Source organism: Octopus sinensis, linkage group LG3 (assembly GCF_006345805.1).
Source record: "Octopus sinensis linkage group LG3, ASM634580v1, whole genome shotgun sequence".
Lineage (NCBI taxonomy): Eukaryota > Metazoa > Mollusca > Cephalopoda > Octopoda > Octopodidae > Octopus > Octopus sinensis.
The window spans coordinates 65,722,749-65,750,248 of NC_042999.1; positions in this window are offsets into that span (position 1 = coordinate 65,722,749).

The window sequence follows — 27,500 nt, forward strand, 5'->3', positions numbered from 1 at the left end:
CATCAAAATATGGTACATAAAGAAGGTAGTGACGTGAAGTTGTCGCCTCCACAGAATGATATGGAGGACATGATGAAGAAAACTATTGTGTATAAAGTCTATTCAGTGGAACAGAAAAAAGGTAGACCAAGGAGAAACCGAAACAACTGAGAAGGCGTTGTGCGAGGTATCTAAGGATATGGTGTTTTTGGCAAGTGGAAGCAAATATGGGACGGTGGTGGTCCAGTTCAAGGCGGTGGAACCCACCCATCTCCCTCCTACACTAGCAAAAATGAAAAAAGAAACATGCACAACAAAGAACAAAGAGTCCCCCTCCCCGCGAAGTGAATTACGTTTACATATTGACAAACAGAAATACGGAGCTAATTCAAAAAGTAACAAGCTGTGAATACAGAAAAATATCATGCAACACTATATAAAAAGGGTATGAAGATGTGGAGAATACATGAGGACATAATAAAAATACCGGTTAATATTGAATGTAGATGTCTGTTGAAAAAATATGGGATCGACGTGAAGAAAGGACTCCCAACGAGTAAATGATGCTGCATGTGGTGGCGCAGGCAGCTCCATTTCCATTTTCTCATTTCATATTTCATTTCATATTATCACTTTTATAATTTTATTTGTAATTTCATTTTAAGTTTTGTGTTATATGTCCCCACATGTGTATGTATTGTAGCCTCTTAATTTAGCCCCTTGTAGGCAATAAAGAAAACCTTATTCTTTGTGAAAGTTTTGAAGAGTACAGTTCGATTTTAACAGTTATTTTTTCAAACCTGTAATGGAAGTGACAAAAGAGTATATTTTGTTTTATGAGTTCAGTTACGGCAACAACACAGCGGAAAGTGCGAAGAATATTAATGCAGTATATTCGGATCGGACAATACGCGTAAGCCAGTGTCAACTGCGGTTCCAGAAATTCCGAGCCGGAAACTAGAGCCTAGAAGACGAGCCACGTCTTAGAAGATCTGTAGAGCTCGATGAGGACATCCTGCAAAACCTGGTGGAACAAAATCCCATCATAACTGTCAAGGGACCAGCAGAAAATATTTTATTTTGTCATTCAACAATTCATTGTCACCAGCGTGCCATCGGAAGTCAGCAAATTGGGTCAATCGATTCCTCACAAACTTACCGAGTCTAATAACACACTGAGAGTGAATGTGTTTTCTTTGCTATCACGTCTCACGAAAGAATTGTTTTTGGACTGAATAGTGACTGATGACGAGAAATGGGCTCTCTATAAAAATGTCAAGCGCTGAAGGCAGTGTGTAGGGAAAGGAGAAACACCCGCACCCCAGGCTAAATATCTTCACCCACGTAACGTGTTGTTATCTGATAGGTTTAGTCGACCTTGAATTTTTAACCTAAACCAAACGATAACAAAGGAGGTCTTGGGCTGTTTATGTCAGCGCTAGAAGAAAAATGACCATCTTTGGTTTCAACACGAAAGTTGTTCTTCCATCAGGCTAATAATGCTCGGCACATACAGCACAAGAGACATTCCAAACGCTGGAGTGGTTTCAATGGGAAACGATTCCCCGCCCACCATATTCGCCGAACATTGCCGTTGTGATTATTATTCATTCCGCAGTCTTCAGAATCAACTGGACGGAAAAAATATGAATGTTGTAGACGAGATCAGAACAATAATGGAGTATTTTTCGTCACGGACAAAGACATTTTGGAAGAGAGACCTTGCAAGTTTACCAGATAGATGGAAAAAGCAGTGTAGAAAACAAAGTAGAGTATATTTTAGGTTAAATGAGAACTTTGTTTATCTTAATTTTGAAACATAAAAAAAGAATAAAACTCGCATCATTTATGGCATGACCCAACATATATATATAAAACTTACAAATCGACCGCAATTTTCCACTGGTATTTATTTCATTGAGAATGGAAGATTGAAAGGTAAAGCTGACATCGACGGGATTTGAACGTAAAGACGAAATGCCAATGATATACTCGAATAACTCCCAATCTCAAATGTTGAATTTTAATTGAAAACCTACTTCCTTTAATTAATGATAAATAACATTTTCGTCGGACTTCCTTTAACGATGTTTGAGTTTCCACTGCTTACGTTTTTAATGCAGGTTTAAAATAAATTGAAAACACAGCACCCCACCGGCGTCAACATATCTTAATACTACTGACTAGTGATTTCTATGGTACTAAATCGATGGTGATTATCTTCTAAGCACTAGAACCAGAGTTACCACATGTGGTTTCCTCCTATCTCTTCATATATTAACTTAGAGAAAGCTTAGGCTGGACTTGCGACGTGTCATACCGATATGATGACATCCAGGTGTGAGGTGCTTGGCCTGTGCTTCACAGTCTGAAACATAACAAAATACCAATATTCAACTGCATTTCAGATAAAGATTTTCTTATATTCTTAGTAATTTTTCCTCTCATTTTTGTATCACTTTTAAGAATGATCTCTTCTGCATATTCACATATAAAAGGATGATCAACTTAACTTTTTGTAAACGTTCAATTTCTATTAGTCCTCTCTACTATATGCACAAGGCCTGAAATTTGGGGGAGGGGAACAGTCGATTATATCGACCCCAGTGGTACTTAATTTATAAACCCCAAAATGATAAAAGGCAAAGTCGACCTCGGTAGAATTTAAACGTCAGAACGTTGCGATGGGAGAAATACTGTCCCGTGTGTTAACGATTCTACCTGTTCACCGCCTTAATGACTTTCTTAATAGTGAAAGAACTTGCATGTCACGCTAATTCTAACGTTATCAAGATTGACAACAAATTAAGCAATCGATGCAAATATAAATGGCTCAGATTGCTAATTAAAATATAAATGTATACATTCAAATTATACCGAGCGAAAGATAGCAAAGATAAAAATGTTAACTGCATACACTTGTTGCTCAGGTGCAAGTTTCACGTGCTCTTCAGAATTAGGCATTTAAAATAGAAACAACTTATTTATTTATACAGAATGAATTACAAAATTTTATTTTTGTGCAGTTATGTCATAGAAGAATGCATATTTGTGTATATACACACACATATACATGTTTATGTATAGTAATAGAGTAGTGTATTTTTCGTAACGCATTGTCTGATATATGTAAACGTTTCTCATTAATTTTTTACAGCCAAAGTTATTCAAGATATAAAAAAAAACCCAGCTTGTGCAGATTGATGGTTATAGAGATTCCATTCAAATAATTGTCGTGCTTTCCCTCCTGTAGAAAAATTCACTTTTAACACTTTGTCACTTATGACACTATGTTTGACAATTCAGTCACGTAATCAGAAAAGAAAAAAGAAACGGTAAAGCCAATTATTTTTTTTATATATTTATATTAAAGTTGGGGCGAAAGAGTACAACAGGGGTCTTCACCACCCCCTACCGGAGCCTCGTGGAGCTTTTAGGTGATTTCACTAAACACACACAACGCCCGGTCTGGGAATCGAAACCGCGATCTTCCGACCGCGAGTCCGCTGCCCTAACCACTGGGCCATTGCGCCTCCACAATGCCGATTATAAAACATATTTTTAATTTTTCAGTTGGTTATGCCATCTAGATTATTCTAAGACTTAGAATATCTAGATTATTCTAAGACTTAGAATATCTAGATTATTCTAAGACTTAGAATATCTAGATTATTCTAAGACTTAGAATATCTGCATTTTACTATATCTATAAAACCTCTCATCTAAATATTGTAGTTAGCCTGCCATCATTTGAATTAGCTGTTGATGGAAAAACATCCAGTGAGGGCATACTTAAGACTTACTTCTATCTAACTACCCATTTCTTTATTTATCTATCTATCTATCCATTCCCATCTATGTCTCTCTCTATCTGTATCACTATCTATCTGGCCGACTCTCTTGTTTGTTGTGACTTAGTGGTTAGGTTATTCGGCTCAAAATCGTAAGTTCGTCAGTTCAATATCCGGTGGTGCATTGCGTTCTATTTCACGCAGCTTCACTCCACTCATTTGGTAAAAAGGATTTGTATCTGTAATTCACTATCTGTGTCATGCTGAATCTCACTGAAAATTGTGTTAAGAGTACGCCCTGTTTCTTGAGGGCTCGACCACTTGCACGTTCATTTCACGAGCAGGCCGTTCTGTTCATCAGAACAACGGGAGCACTCGTCGTAATCGACGGAGTGCCAGTATATATGTGTATATAGATATATGTGTGTGTGTATATGTACATCTGTGTGCGCGTGCACGCGCACACACAAACACACACACGCACATATATATATTTCGCTTTTGTATCTGGTTTGCAAGATCCTTTATGTGAATTCGTGTGTTGAAGCAAATTTTGTTACGTCTGGGGACAGACAGATTGTCTTAATGCCTTATTATCTAACACGCCCACTGGTTCGATTTCCACTCATAATTTATGTTTGTGATTCTTCCATATATACATATATATATATATATATATATATATATATATATGTGTGCTTGTGTGTGTGTGTGTGTGTGTGTATATATATATACAGGCACACACGAATGTATGTTTATGCGTGTGCGTGCGGATGTCTGGGTGGATGCATATTTGAGTAGGTGGAGTTGAGTTTACGTCGTCAATCATTGATGAAGGACAATCGAGCAGAATAGCAGGTTATGCAAGACTTTGATGTCATGCTGTCACGTCGTTGGAAGACGTATAAATGTGCCTAGACATGCATGCTTCTATATTATCAATTTGGATGACAGCTTTATGGTATGTGTCTTGTTTCTAATTATGGATTATCAATGTTTTCACATAGCACCAATTCATAGAAAGTTGACTGAGGTCTACAGACTCAGAACCATGCAATGCCCTTAAGTATATGCACAAAAACAAAAACTAAGTATATGCACAAAAACACAGCGGCACACTCCCACACACCTATATAGCTGTATTCATTTACATGTTTTATTAATTAGATTGCAACCATGCAATTGTACCGCTTTCAAGGTTTTAGTGGAATAAATCGACACCAACGCATGTTTTTAAAGCCTTGTACTTATTCTATCTGTCCTTTGAGCGAATCGCTAGGTTATGGAGACGTAGAGGAACCTAAACCGTGGTGAATTTTAGTTAAGAGACAAAAAACAAAGATAGACACCCACAGACAAATATATATAAATTTGCATATGTGTATTTATGATTTATATGAGGTGTAGTGAAAACGTATCCGATCTTGATTTGTTTTTTTGTTGCACAAAATGACAATGCATGAACTGTGTCCGAATATGTATAAGGTGGCGGTGTCCTTCCTGATCATGAGCGAATGTTTGCATGTCAGTAGTTTGCGCTATTCGCCCGCAGGGACGCGTTTAGTACAGATGTGAAGAATGTGCTGTGTGATTTTTCTTTTTGAGACAAGACGACCGAGAACATTGAGCAGTCGTAGAGGGGGGTGTAGATAGAGAGCCGACAACTGTTGAAGGGTTATTCTTTGTATTACTTGTCCCCTTTTTTCTCGTTATGTGGGTATTGCACTCATTTGTTTCCGTAGTTCATGTTGTATACTGTTGGTAACGTCTTGTACCCATATATCCATGTGTGTGTGTGTGTATATATATGTGTATATTATTATTTACTTGAACGACACGTACCCATTTCCAAGTATGTATCTGTATATATATATATTTATATATATATATATATATATATATATATACACACGCTCACACAAACACAAGGACACACATATACATATGTATGTACATTGGTATTTATGTGTGTATATAGATATGTATACATGTGCGCGAGCGTATGTGTGTGAAATCAAACCTGATTCAATAGCCTTCTTAATGAATGCCATTGAATTATATACATTCCTTCCCGAAAAAAAAAAAACACGATGTTCAAAGCTGAAGTAATTTTGAACATAGGCCTCCTCGATAAGGGTCCTGAATGACAATAATGGTGATTGCGTGTGTTACACAATTGCATACTAAACCCTGCAATAGCTTCTCCGTTTCCCACCGTTTCCGTGATTCTTATGATGTTACATTTCATCAACTTTGAAACTATAATTTCTCCAGCCACCCTAAGGAATAGATATTCATTATTCCAATGGTAAAGCTGAGAAACGGCCTGAACCATTACTTATTTACTACGCACAAGGGGCTAAACACAGAGAGGACGAACAAGGACAGACAAACGGATCAAGTCGATTACATCGACCCCAGTGAGTAACTGTTACTTATTTAATCGACTCCGAAAAGATGAAAGGCAAAGTCGACCTCGGCGGAATTTGAACTCAGAACGTAGCGGCAGACGAAATACTGCTAAGCATTTCACCCGGCGTGCTAACGTTTCTGCCAGCTCGCCGCCTTTTGTCCACGCCGGACGAAACAATTAGCGGAATTTCATCCGTTTTATGTTAGTATTTCAAATTCTGCATAAGTCGAATTAGTTTTTATCTACCGGGACTAATGAATTAAGCAGCAATTGAGCACTGGCGTCGATACAATCGACCTGCCATCCTTCAAAAACGGTAAGGTGTAAAGCAGAAGTCCGGGCAAGTTGTTTATGGAAGACCAGCAGTTTCCCATGCATTCAAGCCTCCCTTCTCCACACCACTGATGTTGCTGAAAGGTAAGGCAAAGGCCGATACAGGTACGTACAAGTGATGTCGCAACTCATTTCTACACATAAATGAACTAGAGCAACGTGAAATAAAGTGTTTTGCTCAAAAGCACAACACACAGCTCGGTCTGGGATTCGAACTCACTACTCTTTGATTATGATCCCGAAGCCCTAACCCCTGTACCTTCACATCCCTCACAAAACAGCGTTAATATTTCAAATCTTCTGCCAATTCAGTGGCGAGCTCGCTGAATTGTTAACATATGTTAGACAAAACGCTTAGCGGTATTTCTTTCGGCTGGCAGAAAGAAAGGCGGCGAGCTGGCAGAAACGTTAGCACGCCGCGCGAAATGAGTAACCGTATTTCGTCTGTCGCTACGTTCTGAGTTCAATTTACGCCGAGGTCGACTTTGCCTTTCATCCTATCGGGGTCGATTAAATAAGTACCAGTTATGCACTGGGGTCGATATAACCGTGCTCTGTGGTTTATGTAACCGATTAAGCTACTTCTGTAAAATATGGAATATTATGCCTATGGTAGAAAGAGTATACAGATAGCCGGTAGCTTCGTCTGACTACCTTATCACTATATGATGGTGAGTATCGTTGAGGTGATAGTGAAAACTCGGAATACATCATTTGCGGCGGCTATTCTTACTCTCATTTCTAGTGATTTATCTTTTTTTTTCATTTATACTCATCAAGCAAGTCATGAAATTCACAAACTCTCACGCCTCAAATTCGTTGAAAATTATAAGGTTTACGCCATCAAATGTAATCGATACTTGTGACTTTTGACACAGTTTCAAGAACGATGCCAGTTTATTATGTTTTAAATATGTTTTATTAATTTTGCCCTGACACTGTACACGCCCACTTGTAAAATGTAATTAAATTGTATTCAGGCAATTTTGTCTTTTCTCATATAACTGAAGTTTTAAAATAAAATCGAAAGAAAAAAGAAAACTTGTCATACGTTCTTTATAATCTGTGTTGAGAAGTAGTTCATTTTACTCTTCTGCTAATTGCATTACAAGGAGATTTCCTATGGCTTGTAGACCGCAACTGAAAGCAAGCATACACGCATCCATGTATTCGTCCATACACGAATACACGCAAAGACACCTATACGCACATTGAAAGATACACGAGAAAGCTCGCTCAGAAGCACACAAGTTACATACATAGACACACGGTCATGTTCGTTTTATGTTAAAGGCACGAATAAACCACGTGTATTTTCTGTTAGAATTGAGGATATGGATTTCTGTCTGAAAATAAATAAATACGTAAATAAATAAATAAAATAACTATAAAAAGCTTTTTTATTACAGAAATATTTAATTTTCTAGATATCTCAACATTATCCACGCGTTGTTATTTTGGTTTCCCATGAATATATTTTGAACTAGACTTGGCACACAACCAGTTTTTCTGAAAGGGAACTTTCTTTTTTCGTTATCCTATTATTAGTACTGTCATGGCTATGAAAACACGAGTGACATTTAATTTATTATAGTTGTTAATGTTATCATCATCACCATTACTAGCAGAACTACTACCACCACTACCACCAACAATATTATCCCCACCACTGGAACCAACACTATCACTACCGCCATCATCATTATCATGACCACCACCACAACTACCACCAACAACTCAATTACCACTAGCACAACTTCCTCCTCCTCCACCACTATATTCATCATCATCTTCACCACCAACATCACCACCACTACTACTACTTATAGTGTAGTGACTCCTAATTACATTAACCGTTTTTTTTTTAAATCATGAGGTTTGGTGCCAACAAGTCTCCTCAAATCTCAAAAACCTTTCCTAGGATTTTTGCAGAATAGAAGATGATATTATTCTGCAAGTCGTCTATGTGAGTTTCAATTTCTTTCAGTCCTTTTGGTAGCATTTTGGCTGCTGTCCTAAGGGTACCAAATACTGCAGGTAGATTGCTGTTTTGGTCTTCCACAGTCTTCTCATATAATTATTATTATTATCATCATCATCATCCAAATTTCACCGATGTCGACTTCGAGTTTCATCCTTTCGGGGTCGAAAAAATAAGGACCTCAAAAGATAATACTTTCTTTAAGATGTGCGCTGTGCCCAATTAGGCTGCTTTTTACAAGACGCCAATCTTGCATGGGATTTCCAGTTGCCTTAAGAAGTTTTGAAGTTTCAATGGAATTGAGCCCAACGCTCCGATCACCGCTGGTATCACTTTTACATTACCCTCTCGCATTCCATAGTCTTGCCATTTCCACTTTCAACTCGGAGTACTTGGTGACTTTTTCAACCTCTTTTCTCACAACATTCATGTCATTTGGTATGGCTACATCAATGATCTGACCGTATTTGTCTCTCTTGTACAATATGACAATATCCAGCCGACGATGTTCGGTAACACGATCCGACTAAAAATCTTAGTCCCTGAGTATCATTAATTTTCCACCCTCTTGCATAACTTTACTTGGTACATGCTCATACCAGTTCTCTGTTACTTCATATTGGTATTTACGGCATAAGAGCCAATGAAGACACACTCACACTTTATCATGGCGACGCTTGTATTCTTTTTGTGCAAGGCTCTCACATCCACTTACAAAGTGGGTCACATTTTCCATACACTTTATTATCATTATTATCATCATTATTGTTGTTGTTGTTATCATTATTAATTATTATTATTATTATTATTATTATTATTATTCTACTTCGCAGAGGTCTCGGTCTAGCTTGCACTTATTGATGCTGTGTGAGATGGCTGCAACTGGTTGTCAGAGGTGACACAGGTTCTCTTTCCGCAAGTTGCAAGCTTTGGTACTTGGATGTTAATGATTGTGGAAGACAGTCAACCCTCAGACACCAGTCTCGAAATCCTACCTGTCCCCAATCAAGCTGTTTTTTGGGACTGCTGTGCCCTCATGTCAATTTTTGTTCCTCCGATATATTTCTCGAACCTGGTTGTCAGTGCTTTTAGTGCCCCTACATTTACAAGGATAACAGTCACTCTCCTCATTGCCCACATTCTTGCAATTTCGTCTTTCACTAATCTGTATTATTCCACTTTCTCCAGCTGTTTATCATCTCTGCGTGCATTTCGAAGTACAGTAATATCTTTGATATTAGTATCCTTCCTCCTTTAATCTACCACAATAATGTCTGGTCTCCGACTATCCATTAGGGGGTTATGTTGGATGCATTTCGAAGTACAGTAATATCTTTGATATTAGTTTCCTTCCTCCTTTAATCTATCACAATAATGTCTGGTCTCCGACTATCGATTAGGAGGTTATATTGGATTGTAAAATCACACAGGATCTTGTATTCATTGTTCTGAGTGATACCCTTTGGTTCGTGTTTGTGCCATTTCTGTGTTCTGCCCAGGATCGGGATGTGCCAATGTTCGTTGCAGGCTGACTAAGTCAGGAGAGGTCGATGCAGTTGATGACTAATTAGTACTTCCATAAGTTAATGAGTATGTGAAATGCATGAAAGGAGTAGAATAATGAAACCTCTTTATGGTAATCTCTGTTCCAGCGTTTAAAATTGCTTGAGATATTAACAGAAGGAAAGGCAAGAAATTTGTGTAATGTTGGGCACAGTTGATTTGCTACTTGTTAGATAAATGAATAAGGAATTAAATCATATGAGGAAGAAAGAAAACGGACATTCTCTCATGCGGTTTGCGCAACCTATGCACAATAGAGGATGCCTATACTTTATAACTGGGTAACTTCTGTTCCTTTAAGTATCTTTTTATCTATTGCTACATAAAACATTGCAAGCAAGTGATATATGGCAATAATTACATGATTTGATGCACTGGGATGCTGTCATTTCATTAGCATGTTAAATAACACTGGAAAATTATGCAAAGATGAAAGAAGCAGTCAAACCATAGCGATATGTGAACTAACAATAAAACTGATTTTCCTAATCACATAGTGCAGCGCTTTACCTGTTCTACAAATTTTCTGCTTCATTTCATCATGTATAAGATTGAAATTTTCATGCTATAAATGAGTGGCGCAATTGATTAGCAAAGAAAGTCTTTTGTATTTCATATTGCGTCTAACTTGTAGATCAAATATGATTATAGCTGACACACAAAAAATGCTAAATAACCTTTGTCTACTCCTGATGTAAGCACTAGGACAGTCATTTGAAGAGAAGCGCCATTCGAATAGAGCGATCCGATACTTTAAGTATCACCACGTGAGATTCGAAACCGGAGTACAAAGAAGAGCGAAAAATACTGCTTAACTAATTTGCCACCTGCACTTCATTATGTATTACGGGGAAATTTAGAGACTCTTTATTACTTCTTTTATCAATAATTCTGGGTAGTAAAAGTAAAGTACTTTTCCGAGTTATATGTCCGGTTTCCCGGTTTCCATGACATATATATATATATATATATATATATATATATATATATATATTATATATATATATATATATATATATATAAAACCAAATACCAACAGAACGGAACAACCACCAAGAAATCCTACCACACTCTACACCAGAAAAGTACACCTAAAACACACCCCACACTACCTACACCAACCCCAAAACACCTACAGAGGCCCACCACACCAGTTCGAAAATAGACATACCAACAGAGCAGAACAACTACCAAGAAATCCAAACACACTCTACACCAGAAAAATGCATTTAAAACGCACCCCACACTACCTACACCAACCCCAAAACACTTATAGGGTCCCACCACACATTCCACGAACCTAAGAGCCACAACATACAATACTATAAAATACAACCCACATAACCAAACCAAAACGCTACTACCAAACATCCACCCCAGGAACCAACCATACAACCATAACAAACAACAAATGCACTACGGAGGAAACAACTACCAACACATATACCTGATGAACTAAGACGGAACACTAGGTTCAACAACAGACTCCAGAACAGAGCACCACAAACTCACTCTGACAATTATAACAACATGAGACAGATAAATAATAGCTTTGAACATAACTACACCAACCATTTTTTAGACCTTACACACAGGAACAGGGACACACGATGGCAAAGGACAAACAAAAGAAACCTCAGGTAATTAAGATAATCAATCTCTCAAACAAAGAACTTACACCTAACGAAATAAGCATACTCTCCAAAGGACTTAAATTTACACCTACCCCACAACGTTCTAATTACTATGAAATGAAAGATGATATTTCGGAATTTTGCAGAAAACTAAGACTCACCGAGGCATTTCAAGACAAACAAATAGAGGAGGACTCAATAGCTAGAAACAAGAGCAATTACACCCCCACCAAGGGAAAGAATAAAGCCTTAGACCGCTATTGTGACTACATAACTAATTTCCCGTTTCAATTCATCAAGAAACAAAAACACAGCCCTAACTTCAACAAAAGAGAATGGAACGACCTCATCAAACTAAGAGAAGACAAAACAATAACAATTAAGGAGGCAGATAAGGGCAACGCGATAGTAATAATGAATACAAACGATTATAAAAATTTAGTGCTATCCCTATTAAGAGATGAAACGTATTATGAAAGGGCCCAACAGTATAACCAGCAAAAAATAATGCATAACCTTAGGACATTAATCAACACATACCAAGAAGGACTCACGAACAAGGAGTATGAATACATCACTAACTTCAAATACAAATCGAGTTTGTTCTATGGTATCCCTAAGGTACACAAAAGCCAAACCATTAGAGAAACGTGCAAAACATCCACCGACACACTCATCAAAATCCCTTCACCAAATGATCTTAAACTAAGACCGATAATAGCAGGGCCAGCATGTGAAACTCACCGCCTCAGCAATTTCTTAGACACACTTCTTAAACCTTTCCTAAAACACATCAAAAGCTACGTAAGAGACGATATAAATATGCTCAACCACCTCCCTAAAACAGTCAATGAGAAAACCCTTCTAGTATCATTCGACGTAGTTAATTGTTATTCTAACATCCCTCACAACCTAGGAATAGAAGCAATCACCTTCTGGCTGAATAACTACCCCTTTGAACTCCCAACTCGCATAAACAAAGACCTTATAATAGAAGGACTTAGATTCATTTTAGAGAACAATTATTTTATTTTTGACAATGATTTCTACAGGCAAAGATCGGGAACAGCGATGGGCACGCGTACTGCACCATCTTTTGCCAACCTAGTGATGGGATACCTCGAGAAAATACTATACCGGATAACACTCGAGAAATATGGAAACACCTTCGCCACCTATATCCATAACAACTGGAAAAGATACCTCGATGACTGTTTCATCATCTGGGACAAAGGTATAGAGAAACTTGAGGAATTTAAAATATTATTAAATGGAATAAATGACAATATACAATTTACGATGGACCACAACGAAAAAGAATTACCATTTTTAGACATCCTCATTAAGAAAAACGGCAACAAAATAGAGACAGATATCTACTATAAACCGACAGACTCTAAACAGTACCTACCCTTTGATTCATGCCACCCACGACACACTAGAATGAATGTCCCTTTTTGTTTAGCTAGAAGGATTTGCACCATAATATCAGACACAAACACCCGACACACACGCCTCCAGGAACTTAGAACCACACTCACAAATAGAAACTATCCACAGCCCCTAATAGACAGTGCAATCCAACGGGTACTTAAATTAAGTATAGAAGACCTGAGACAAACAAAACCAAAAAAAAAAAAACAATTAAAAACCCTTCCCTACATCTCTACACACAACCCACTCAACAATGAGGCCTTCAACACCATACTACAAAGCACAGCCCTACTAAAGGGAGACCCAAAGATGAACCGGATCCTCGAAACACACACCATCATTAAAAGTAAACGGCAACCAAAATCCTTGAAAAGGATTTTAACCCAAGCTACACTGCACTCAACATCAACCACAAAACCAGCAGTTAGAAAATGTGGAAGGCCCAACTGCGGAATTTGTGTCATCTTGAAAGAAGGATCAGAATTTATACTGGAACAAGGCCACCAGTTCACCATTAGAACAAACTTCACCTGCGCATCAGAAAACTTAATTTACGTCATAACATGCGCAGGCTGCAATAGGCAGTATATAGGCCATACAAAAAATAGCTTACGTAACAGGATGGCGGTGCATAAATCACAAATTAGAAACCCTGATTACCGCAAAATACCGGTCAGCGGACACATAGATAGATGTGCTGGAAATGTAAATCCGAAATTTACAACTAACCCGCTCTATAAATTCAGTGACAACGCAACCTTCACACAACGCCAAAATAAAGAACTATATTTCATAAAAAAATTTAGACCAAGTTTAAACACCCTGGGCCAGGAATACTAAAACAAAAGATAAGTCCTCCGAAAAGGAGAAGCAAAATTCCACCACGGCCGCTACCTTAAACAGACACTCGCACTGACGGAAATATGCCTTAGTAAAAAAGGGAAAAAAATTCTTTCGTGCAAATCTGACCCTGATACATACGATACAGCTAAGGGTCAGACCCGATTCTGATTGGTCAACAAGTTGATGACGTCTAGTTCTGCTAGAATGGACAGGATACAAACAGGGGACAGTCATTAGTCAGAATATTGATGACGTCCTTTTCTGCTTGACTAGTCACCTAACAAGTACAGACAGGGGGCAGATCTAATGTAGCTATAAGTCGTGATTGGGCAGAATCTGGATGACGTCCCGTTCTGCTTGACTAACGAAGCGACTGGTCAAAACAGGAAACAGACAAGAGGCAGTTATACGATTGGACAAAATAATGATGACGTCCCGTTCTGCTTGACTAAAGCCACCTAACGAAACGATTGGTCAAAACGTTGATGACGTCACGCTACGCTGGACTGACCACCTAACAGGCATTATAAAACCGAGCAATTCACAAGACTCACTAGAACCACCCAGCGAACACCCACCATGGGTCATCACAATTGCTTAAGGTAAAAATGAATTCCTCGCTCTTTCGGAAACATCAATCTTCTGTATTGACTGCTTTCCACCACTTTGATCTGTTTTTTGTATTGAATACGTATCGCCACCGTGGGCCACTGCTTCGAACACTTTGAACATATAGCATGAATGAACTTACTTCAAACTATATATCAACTATACATGAACTCTAAGATGTCTGACTCCGTTGTGTATTATAAATGAATTTCTTGTGTTTGACGGCATGAGCTGTCTTTTTTTATATATAACCTTTTTTTGATAAATTTCATTTCAGGAACTGAAACATGTTATAATGTATATATAAAAATTAAAAATTGTTTAATATAGCAGCATTTTCGAACTTCATTTTTTACAAATATATACCTACTCGTATACGAGCTAATCTTAATATAAATATATATATATATATTATATATATATATATATATATATACCCACATGGAGGGGAAGCCGGTCCTTCACAGGATTACTCATTTTACCAACCGAGTGGACTGGGGAAATGAAGTGTCTTGCTCAAAAACAAATCGGGTCACTCGGTCCAGGAATCGAAACCACAACCTTAGGATCGGGAGTCCAAAATCCTAACCACTAAGCTACGCATCTCCACAAGTGTAGGTGGTGATATATGAAATAATATTTCTTTCAGTTGAGAACTATAATGAATGTCGGAAACGATCAATTGAAAACACTTCATCTATCCATCCCGAAAATTCGAAATCTGAACGTAAGGTAGCAGAAAATCTGCATGACAATTTCGCTGGCTTAATTATGTATTACGAGGCAATTTACAGACCTCTGTTACTTTACACCTCTTCCTTACAGCACTAATAGTACAAAGGTATATACTATACTACATGGTCACTGTTTTACTTGAGAACTGTATTAAATAAATTGTAATTTGTGGATACGATGTCGTAATGTATTCCCAGTCGGACGAAATTTACTTTACTTTTCCTGTTTATGAGCTTGGCAAACGCAAGATGGTCACGAATATATTTCGTATTTCCCTTGAAACATTGAACCACTATAATTTCTTCCCACTCAGAAATGGAAAAAAAATAATAATATAACAATTTAGCAATCAATAATTCTACAGACTTTGACAATAATGATGACTAATCATTTAAAAATATTCCTTCTACAATAACGAAAGAGCTTTACAAGTAACTGTACGATCAATACAAATAGTTTTCTCACAAAAATTGACCTCATGCTGGTCCCACCAGCGGTCGTTTCATTTTTAAGAGTACCTCCATTCTATTGCTTGTTTCATCTTGAAGCTATAATTATGTTGTGCAGAATACGAATAATTTTGGCAATGCCGCTGGTTTTATTTTATCTTCGATAGATTTTCGCTCTTTTCAGTGGCGGTTCACAAAATATAGGAGGCAAGAAAGTTGTTTGCTGATGTTTATTTGTACACAGAGGCACACATACACGAACACACATATGTATACAAAAATATATATATACATATGTGTCGCCATGATAGATCGTTAGGCACTACACACATTCTTTTCTCTCCTTGTTTTTTCTGTCCCTTTCTGTAGAAGAGCGTAGGCTCGAAACGTAAAATATTTTTTTCGTAAACTCTCCCTATACATATGTGCGTGTGTGTATGTATATATGATTTATATGTATTATATATTGGGTTGGTCCATAATTATTGCGCCTCTTTTTCAACAAATTCTATTTAACAAAAACGTTAAGAATATTCAACGAACACCTCTTTAAATGGCGTCGGCTTTTTCTCATAAAAATGCATATCGAAAATCCTATCCACATTCGTCATATTATGCTCTACCACTTCGAGGAATGTTGACATGCAGCACAGATATTTCGCATTCTCGATGAACGTTTTGGTGAAGGAACAAGCAGCAAAAGCCAAGTTAAAACATGGTTCAGGAAGTTCAAATTGCGGGATACAAACCTCGCAGAAGACAAAGCAAGCGGTCGATCATCAAATGTCAACAAACAGGCACATATGGCAGCCGTGAAAGAGGACGAAAGCTTGACAAAGGGAATGTTGGCCGAAGACTCCAATGTGGACCATTGGACCATCGTTCGTCGTCTCAAAAAGCTCGGAAAAGTATGGGAATAGCCTTGATGCGTCTCCCACGAACTCTCCGATAACGACAAAACCGAACGTGTCTAAATTTTACCAGTTTGCTGCAGCGAAATGAGCAAACTCAGTTTCTGAAGAATCTCGTCACTGGAGATGTATCGTGGCTTCTCTTCAAAAACGTCAAATGAAAGGCTTGCGTTTCCCCAGGTGTTTAACCGAAAGGCGTCCACTGTAAGAAGGCAATGCGGTGTGTTTGGTGGGACAGAAGCGGTATCGTTCACTGGGAAATTATCTAAAACGGGATTTGTTATTGGTGGAATGACAACGATAAGCGTCACCAGTGGCGGATTCCGGACAAAAACGGTGAGCGGAAATTAAATAATCACAGAGACTTTTATCTAACTCAACTTGAACGCATTCTTCGCGATGCAATCGAGACGAAAAGACCGCGTAAAAAGAACCATATCGTCTTCCACCTCGATAATGCGTGTCTACATGTTGAGCGGTGTGTCGTCGAATCTATCGTTAATAAGGCCTGGGAGCTGCTTCGTCATCCGCCATAATCTCCCACAGAATCGCCTACAGATTATCACGTCAATTAATCGCCGAAAGATTTGCTCGCTAACAAAGTTTCCGACGACTTGGTTGACTTTATAGCCGCCGTCAGAGTGGATTGCCTCTAAGAACTGTAACCTCTTCGCCCGTGAAAACGGCCGTCTGCCAAGCAAATGGGAAGCTGTAATTGAAGTATAGGGTGAATATGATCCGAAATATGTTACATGTTATTGTTTTTGTTGAAAAAAATTCGTTGAAAAAAAACCGCAGTAATTATGCACCATCCCAATATACACGGTATGTATGTATATATCCCCTTGACCGACCAGTCTGTCGGGCGTCGATTTGACAACGCTGGACACAGCACGCTGTCCACTCCTCTCTGGATCGCGTCTTCGTCATCCACGTTATCCCAATCGCCCTCCTGAAATCGTAACTCCACCGTCGTGGAGGCCTTCTGAGTGGTTGTTTCTGCTCGCGCGGGTATCATTCGACAACTGCGCGGGTCCACTTGCTGCATGTATATTCTACGAAGACATCCCTCATGCTGGACTTCTGTCTGATGACCTCGCTACTGATATGCTCTCTCAACAAGAGTCCAAGCATTGACCTCTCCATGGCTCTTTGAGCCTTTACCAACCTCTGTTCTTCTCTCTTTGTTGTAGCCCATGTTTCACTACCATATAACATCGCTGGTAAAACTGTTCTATTGATGAAGTTGGCGCGGGTGGTCCTGTCCAACCTTCCCTTCAGCACATTCCTTATGTCATTAAAGCGTCTTCCATCCGGCCCTTACTTCTCCGTGAGATCTCCTTTTCGATATCTCGGCACATATTCGCTTCCTGTCCCAGGTAGACATATTACTTTACCTCCTCTATTTCATCACTGCCGGACACCATTCGAACTGTTGGTACACACATATATATATATAAGTTCAGCAAAATTTAGATTCAGATGAATATGGTACTTAAGTCAGAGGAACCAGAATTTTGTATGGCATTATCCATATAAATCCATGGCATGATTATAATCAAAATAAGCAACAAGTATATCTTAGGCAAATGGTACAATCTTTTCATGCTACTTCGTTTTATTAAACACTAAGTATTACATCAATTTTAAAGTGTTGAGCAATCTTCCGCCATTTATAGAAGTTTTCCATCAAACGGACAATACATATTCTTATTTCTATTTCGTTTGCCAACATTATAAAGAGGGTGGATATACAGACAGAGAGGTTGATTCCATTCTTAAGAACATGATAGTATTAAAATTTACTCTGACTATAGATTTTTCACTTAGTTATATATATACATATATATATATATATATATATATATATATATATATATATATATATATATGTATACATATGTGTGTGTATATATGTGTGTGTGTGTATAAATCCTACTTTTCCAGTTACCATAGGTATTATTTCTATTGTTTGTAGCGTCTTTCAATGGTTAGATGGATTCTGTGAAGAAATGGAATTGATAATGCTGCCCTCCTTTCCGTTTGTTGCCATAACATCAAGCTCGTCTCAGTTATCAAACAGCACGTTATCAGACGCTGACTTAAATACACACTTATCTATTCCATGTTGTTATCTCAATATTTTCTGCAAAATATTGAACACCTACACGTCCTTAAACACTAATCCAATGTAATATCAACTGTAAATTCCATATAACGAAGCGCGGCTTTGACACACTAAAGCACACCACTTCGGACATTCTTAAACCTTTTTGTTCTGTGCTAGCCCTTCCTGGAGATTCTACACACATTCCCGCACCTACATATTCATCTCCATGTTTTTATCGAAGGCTCGTCCTTCACTACATATAGTAGTAGCGTCGGTAGGGCTTTTCTGTTTTGCATTCTGTATTTCATTTATCACTTTATGGTCTGCAGTGAGCGAACTAGTAATTTTCCTAGATTGTTTACAGAAGCTGCTTCTTTTGCAAATTCCTCGATTCGATGGACTCAGTTTGATTTTAATTTCCCTAAGTGGAATTTTTACGTGAGATTATCTTCTCTTATTAGGTTATTTATTTAAGAACGTTAAGACATATGTTCTTAGGTTCCCAAGAAGTGCTTGCGCTCTCTCTCTCTCACTGAAGAATATATTTTTTGTTAATCGCGGGCTTTCATTCTGCAACATATTTACTGTATATAACGTCCATTATTAACATATATTGCTTCGATTTTATGTCATTGCTAGCATAAAATTATTTGTCCCACCACTTTAAGCCCTTTCGTGTATCACATCTTGTATACATGTTATTTCCCTGCCATTCATGCAATATGTATGATACACATTCCCAATATTTTTTCAACCACCAGCACATATGAAACGAAAGCTTTATGTTACTCGGTAGTAAATACTTCGAGGTCTAACTAAAAAGTATAAAAGACTAGACTTGACGTTTTGTACAAACAAGTCAAAATGCTTCGGAGAAGCAAGGGTTAAGTTAATACACTGATCAGTGTTCGTTTTCCAAAAACCTCATATATTTCACATTATTTACGTTGAAGTAGAGGTTATCTGTTAATTAAGGCCAGAGAGGATTCATAAACATTAAACTCAGCATATGGTGACAAGTGAATAATGAAATATAGACAAACGTTGGCAATATGTTCAGTTAATAATTTATTGTTTTCATGAACTGATTGTATCGGTCATCCGTATAATTTATATGTTTTAACGTTGACCTAGTTTGTTTGTTTTCTTGTTTTTAGTTATTTTCGTAGACTGCGTTATATAGCATTTCATCTCATTCTTTCTTTGTAGCGGTACTAAAACCACCGATAGTTATCCGAAGCGTGGTTATATTTGTTTCTGTATTGCTCAAAGGGGACTAAACATAGAGAGGAAAAACAAAGGTATTAAGTCGATTACATCGACCCCGGTGCGTAACTGGTACTTAATTCATCGACCCCAAAAGGATGAAAGGCGAAGGTGACCTCGGCGGAATTTGAACTTAAAACGTAACGGCAGACGAAATACTGCTAAGTAATTTTCACGGTGTGCTAACATTTCTTATTTCTTTATTGCCCACGTCGATTACATGGACCGTACTGCGTAAGTGGTACATAATTTATCGAGCTCGAAAGGATGAAAGGCAAAGTGGACCTCAGCAGAATTTGAACTCAGTACGTAACGGCAGACGAAAGAGCGCTAAATAATTCGCCCGGCGTGCTAACGTTTCTGCCAGCTCGCCGCCAGCGACGTTATATTGCTAGATGAAAATTTTGTGAATGAATAATTTGATTATATTCGTATTATAAAATATTATTGATATTATGTCTTAAAAAGCGAATTATTATTATATCCTTGTGTAATACAAAATTAAATCTTCTTGCATCGTCTTCAATTATTTCAATTATGTACGAATCGTGCGTAAAAATAATTTTTATTTACGTTGTGTTATTCATACTTTTTACTTCAGTTCGTTCCTACCGCACCTCCGTCTAGACAGTAGTAAGATTTATTTCAAAGAAAAAATTTTGATTAATTTGATTCAATTAACATATATGTAGGAGTTGCGGTGTGAAGAAATGTTTCATTTCCAACGATATGATTTACGTGGCACATTGGGAAAATATCTCCTAATTTAGACCCGAGCCGACGCAAAAAGTTTGCGTGGATTTCGTAGGCAGGTGGAAAATAAAATAAAAGCTTTATATATATATATATATATATATATATATATTATATATATATATATATATATATATATATATTAACACAAAAGACGGAATTTCGATTATCTCTACGTGGTAAGTTGCAATGTAAAAAATATATAGGGACAGGAATGGCTGTGCTAAGGAGCTTGCTTCCCAACTGCATGGTTCAGGGTTCAGTCCCACTGCGTGGCATCTCACCGTGGACAGCTGTCTTCTTCTATAGCCTCGGGTCGACTAAATCCTTGGAGCGGATTTGATAGACAGAAGCTGAAAGAAGCTCGTCGACTCGCGCCATTTCCGCTCTACCAGTCTGTGTTTGGATTGTCTTTGCACAGGAGCCAACCGGACTTCCGCCTTCACCGTGAGCAGGATTTAATCTTCATTCTTCGCTCCTTTACGTCATATGGGATCAATTCCCCTCCACTCTTGATCTGACTCCCCAGCTCTCCTCTCTTCATCTGATATTTACATTCTCTCTTAATTCCTACCCACCTCTCTTTTCGCTCTGACACCTACTTCGTCTCTTCACTCCTACCCACATTCTCTCTTTATTGATACCCCCTCCACCTACACCCCATCCCAAACCTCGACCCCACACCACATCCCCCAACTTCACGCCCAGACTGCACCGCACCTCAGTCCCATCCCACACCCCACATCACACGAGCTCTGACCATTTCCCAGCATTCACACTACACACCCACACGCCATCATCCACACACACTTTCACCCACACATCCACACATTACAGACGCACACGTTCACATGTCAACGTCATTAGCCCTTCTCTACAGACACACTTTCCCAAATACAGCCCCCTCGTTTTAGGATCAACAATAATTTATTATCTCCCCTTCTTCCTACCTCTCCTGTCAAACCATTTTCCCGACCAGCCGCCATGCTTGTCACTTGATTCACAATCTTTTTAATTATCTCTGTTTATTTTCTCTTATTCCTTTATGTTGAAGAGTGTAGGCTTGAAACGTAAAAGACTCACTTCCCGAGCATCAAACTATTACATCTGCTTGTTATTTATACACTTGTCTTCGTCTTTTGTTTTTCTGTAAATTTTACTATATATATATAAATTTGTGTGCCTGTGTTTGTCCACAACAATCGCTTGCCAACCGATGCTCGTGTATTTACGTCCCTGAAAGTTAGCGGGTCGGCAAAAGTTATCGATAGAATACGTACTAGGCTTACAAGCAATAAGTCCAAGGGGCGATTTGTTTGAGTAAAGGCGGTGCATTCAAACAACTGAAACAAGTAACAGAATAAAAGAGTATGAAATACAAGAAGGAAAATGCACACACTTCACATAGTTTTTATATTTTTATAAATATATTTAATATTGTTTGTCGACCGGTTTCGCTTTCTCTAATCATGACATTAAAATTATTGTCCTTCGTATTTTCTTAAGATTTTAGTTCATGTTGTGTGTGGAAAAGTTTGTGAATGAATGATTCAATAAGTAGAAGAATCTAAGGGGGTGGTAACTGGTGATAGGGGAGATAATTGTTCATCTCTCGGGGAGGGGGAAATAAACAGAAAACTCAAACGCTAAGGTAAAGAGAAGAAATATGTACAGTATCTGTCTGATAGATTCTTTTGCGGTAACACCTAGAGAGATATTCATATAATATCCAACCAAACTTCAGTTATCCCCCTCTACCATTGCAAAGAAAATATCTCTATACAACAAAGTGTAAATAAAGAAAAGTTATTCATCGAAAAATACAGAATACGTCTAACTATTAACGCATAACCAACTTTAATGTCAGTATATATTTTAATTCATGATCACATATGTGTCACTCTACACAATTCTTCTCAATAGTTAAGCGTTTGAGTTTTTGTGTATCTTCATCTCCTCGAAATATGAACAATAACCTCCCCTATCCACAATAATAACGATCAGCGATTATCTCCCTTTAGAATTTTCTACTTGTTCACTCATTCATTCATAAACTTCTCCACACACAACATAGACTAAAACCTAAAATACGAAATGATCATTTTAATGTTATGATTATCGAAAGTGAAACGAGTCGACAAACAATATGAAATATATTGAAACTATGTGGTGTCCATTTTCCTTTTTTTATTATATGTGTGTGTGTGTGTGTGTGTACAAATATATGTATGTATGTATGTATGTATGTATGTATGTATGTATGTATGTATGTATGTGTGTGTGTATGTATGTGTGTGTGTATGTATGTGTGTGTGTATGTATGTGTGTGTGTATGTATGTGTGTGTGTATGTGAGAAGGCGAAAGTCTTAGTGGTTAGAGTATTGCACTGAGGATCTCTAAGATCGTAGGTTCAATTCCCAGACTGTGTGTCACGTTGTGTTCTTGTGTAAACCACATCTCTTCACGTTTCTCCAGTTCACTCAGTGGTAAATGGGTGACTCTGCGATAGAATAGCTTTCCAATCAGGGAAAATATTGGCCTGCTTTACTAACTAAAATGGTGACATCATTCGAAAGTAAAAACAATGAGAAACGCTTTTGTAAACAGCGATGTATAACAATCGCTTAACAACAGTTGTTGGCTCGTTTACGTTTCCGCGTTAAAATATAAGTATTGAGATTGATTCGTTTAATAAATTCCAAGGTTGTACCCCACTATGTCTGCAGTGTAATGACTGAAACAAGTAAAAAATCTATATGTAATATAGATAGCAGTAGCTTACACATATTTCCTGCCTACCAAATTCATTCGCACCTTATTGGTGGATCCGATGGTAATAATTTCAGGTGCCGTGAAGAGAGACTGAAATCGAAACCACGTGTTTGAGAAGCAAACTTTTTAACCACAAAGAGATGTCAACGCCTATATTACTTAAATCTAATCAACTTAATCATAAGATCTTTTTTAAAATAAATCTTACTACAGTCGAGACGAAGGTGCGGAAGAAATGAATCGGAGAAGAGTGGAATAAATAGGACATATTTTTTTTTGTACAGACGATTTGTATATAATTAAGATAATTGAAGACTACATAAGAAGACTTAAGTTTATAACATATAATATTATAAAAAAGTCATATTTTAAAGACGTAAGATCTATAATTATTTATGGTAAGACTATAATCAAACACTTCGTTCATAAATAGACCTAAATTTCAGAAACATATTTTACGTAGCAATATAGCCACGCCTAACCCTCTTTGCGTAGCATACATACACAAAGATCAAATTACAATTAGTACTATAAAGAAACTAAGCAAAGTAACTAAAACAAAGTCATATGTATGTTTTTGTGCTGCTGCCTCCCTTCACCGTTTGACAACCTGTGTTAGTGCCTCCTTCTTGACAACCTGTGTTTGATTATAACATTACTACTTACTCGTTTTTACGTAATATTCCTAAACGTAATGCAATTACTAGTTTCATAATGTAATCTACGCGGTTGCCAAAAGAAAACGATAGAATAACTATAAGACATAAAAATTAAGTACTGTTTGACTAAACTTTTCTACGCCATGTTACATTTTGGCTGCAGTCCAATGACTGAAACACCTAACAATTAAAATAATGGTATCTTTGTTTTTAATCAAATTTAGTCGGATCTCAATTTGCATAGTGACATTCCATTTTATGTAGAATAAAGTAGGTGTCACGATTTTTTTCCATCTCATCTCTAATTAGGTTTCCGTGTTTATCGACATTTTAAATATTATAATTTCACTTTTGAACATCTATTGTTATGTCGCATAGAATAATTTTCTGTAATAGCAGAAATATTATTTGTTTAAACTAATCAACTATCGAATTCGTTTGTTTACTTGGACAACAGAACCATTCGATTTGTCGACTTTCATAAACAGTTTAAAAATGTGTTTAGACATATTTAAGACATAGTAATCTTGTCTACAACTACACTCGACACATATTCTCTTCTTCCCTACTTATTTTTCACGTCTAATTTTGTTCTTCAATATATCTTCAATTATTTTTCGTCTCCAACTACGTCATCTTATTTACTATGTTACACCATTCGTTAAATGATAGTATTTTGACTTTTCTGCTGCGATATTACATACATTTACTAAATATTTCTGATGAGCTCTTATGTAGAGATTGGAGTTAGCAGATTGCAAAATATTTTCTGTCTACTTCTGACAAAAAGGCTAGAAATTATTGGGGAGCGTGGCTAGTCCATTACATTGAATTCGATGTTCAACTTGTACTTATTTGGTTCATAACCAAATTTATGAAAGGCAAACTCGACCTACGTATTATTTGAGCTCAGAAAAAGGCACATGCAGGGAATAAGTAAACCATGAGAGACTGTAAGATATGAACTTTTCACGTACGATTCATAAAAGTAATGCGATTATCAGTTTCATAATTCTCAGTACATAATGAAGATTTATTGTCAACATCGTCATGAGAAATCCGGCAAAACGAACAAAAATACTCAGAGTTAAATACTTAACAGTGACCTAATTTAAGATTTAAAATGCATTTCACAAATATATATTTATTGTTAGGAAAAAGTTCCTGGACTAGTTACGCTTAATAAAAAATAACTTATTTTCTTAAATTTTAACATCAATTCTTAGGTAATAGTCACCTTGCACAGCAATACACAAGTCTCAGCGTTCCTGCTACTTTTAAACTCCGGCCTGGAATTCGTTTTGCAGAAGCAAATCGTAGACATTCTGCGATTCATTCTAGATCTCGACAACGGTGTTAAAACGTCGACCTTTGAGCTACACTTTCAGATTGAGGAAGAGATGGAGGTCCGTAAGTGCTAAATATGGCGGTGAGGAGAGTTCGGTGACATGGTACACTATCGTCGTAAAGAATCGAATTCTTCGCCCTCCTCATCAGCAAAGCTGTTGACAATCCCTAGACGTTCCTCATGCACAAGCTGCTGAATTTTCCCCCCATTTCCGGGGGTAACGCTCGTACCAGGTCTTCTAGGTCGCTTATCACCCTTCAGGGCTATCCACGCACGTTTGAAGCACGCATAACACTTGAAAATTACATATGACTCATTGCCTCCTCACCGTTAGCTTGCCAAATCATGCTCAATATCGCTGTAGCCGTCTTCCCAAGTTTAACGCAAAAATTCATGTTAGCTCTTTGTGCGAGCTTCTTGCTCATGACAAAACCACAGACTAAAGTATACACGCGATAAGGGAAAAGTATAAGTTTTACAACTTGCGAAGTGAACACAGCAATGTCACTTGGCACACTGCCTCATAAAGATAACAGCTAGCTCTCCCTGTGCATGCAATCGTGTACGGCCATCTGTTGGCACACTACAGGACTCATTATATATATATATATATATATATATATATATATATATAGGGAGAATTTACGAAAAAATAAAAGACGAAGACAAGTGGTGTACAAAACAAAGAGATGTACTAATATAACGCTCAGGAATAGAAAAAGTCTTTTACATTTCGAGCCTACGCTCTTCTACAGAAAGGGATACAGAAAAAAATCAAGGAGAGAAAAAAATGTGTGTAGTGGCTAACGACAGACAGACAGATGTTATACCCTTATTGAATGATTAAAATTTGATAGAATCGAATTTGATAGAATGATTAAATTTGATAGATTCAACAGACAGATTCTAATTTCCTTTCTATGAACACCCATTTTTAAACTAAACAAATGTTCTGGTCCAGGCATTCCTGATAATAAAATGCAATGGAATCGCAAACATGAACAGTCATCCGGTATTTGAGCGCATTCTCATTCTATCAGTTCTTCAACTGTTGCCACTCTACTACCGTAAGCTCTCTCTGTTAAGTATCCTATGAAAAGTCGAGAAGTGTGAAGTCAGCTGAACGCGGAGGATATTCTACGAAACTACCCAGTCGAATTCACCTATTTGGCAAAACTTCATCAAGGTAATGGTAATAAAACACCATATGTTTAAAATCGTCATGAATGTACCGCATTAGAGTTTGTCGCAGTAAATGCAAATCAGTGGGACCTGTCACATTATCTACAAAGGATAACGATCAATTTAATCCTGGTAAGGATAAGCCGTCCCATAGAATAACTTCTCGTGAGTAAACATTATGTTCATCCGTAATACATGGCCACTCATATCTCCAGCAGGTGTAATTGTGACGGTTGATCGAGCCATTAAATTTAAACGTTGCCTAATCACTCCAGGCAATATTTGTTGGAAAGTAAACTCTTCTATGGCTGTTGTGAAATATCACTCGTAAAGCGATACTAATCGGTCTGGATCGTCTTCAGTCTCGCAAAGTATCTTTCCAGGGAGAACGCTTCAAAAGGTAATGCATGCTTAATTTAGAAATTCCTATCCCAGGAGCCTCTTGATGCACAGGATTGTTTTGCGCTCATTTGTGTTCTTCGATACCCATGGTCTTCCCGAACGGTTCTTTGTGTAAGCCCTGGGCACAGTTCTATCTACGTCAAGCTTATTTCTAATTCGAGAAATGGTAAGTCACATTAGTAATCTGTGTGAAACACCGCCTCCCCTAAACCTCTTCTTTACAATTTTACTGCGTCTTGAAACTTCCCGTAGCACTTTGGCGTAAATCTCTTTTGTTTAAATCTTAGTCTAGTTCCCTTCATTATGTCTAATAGTTTAATTCTAAAAGCAAA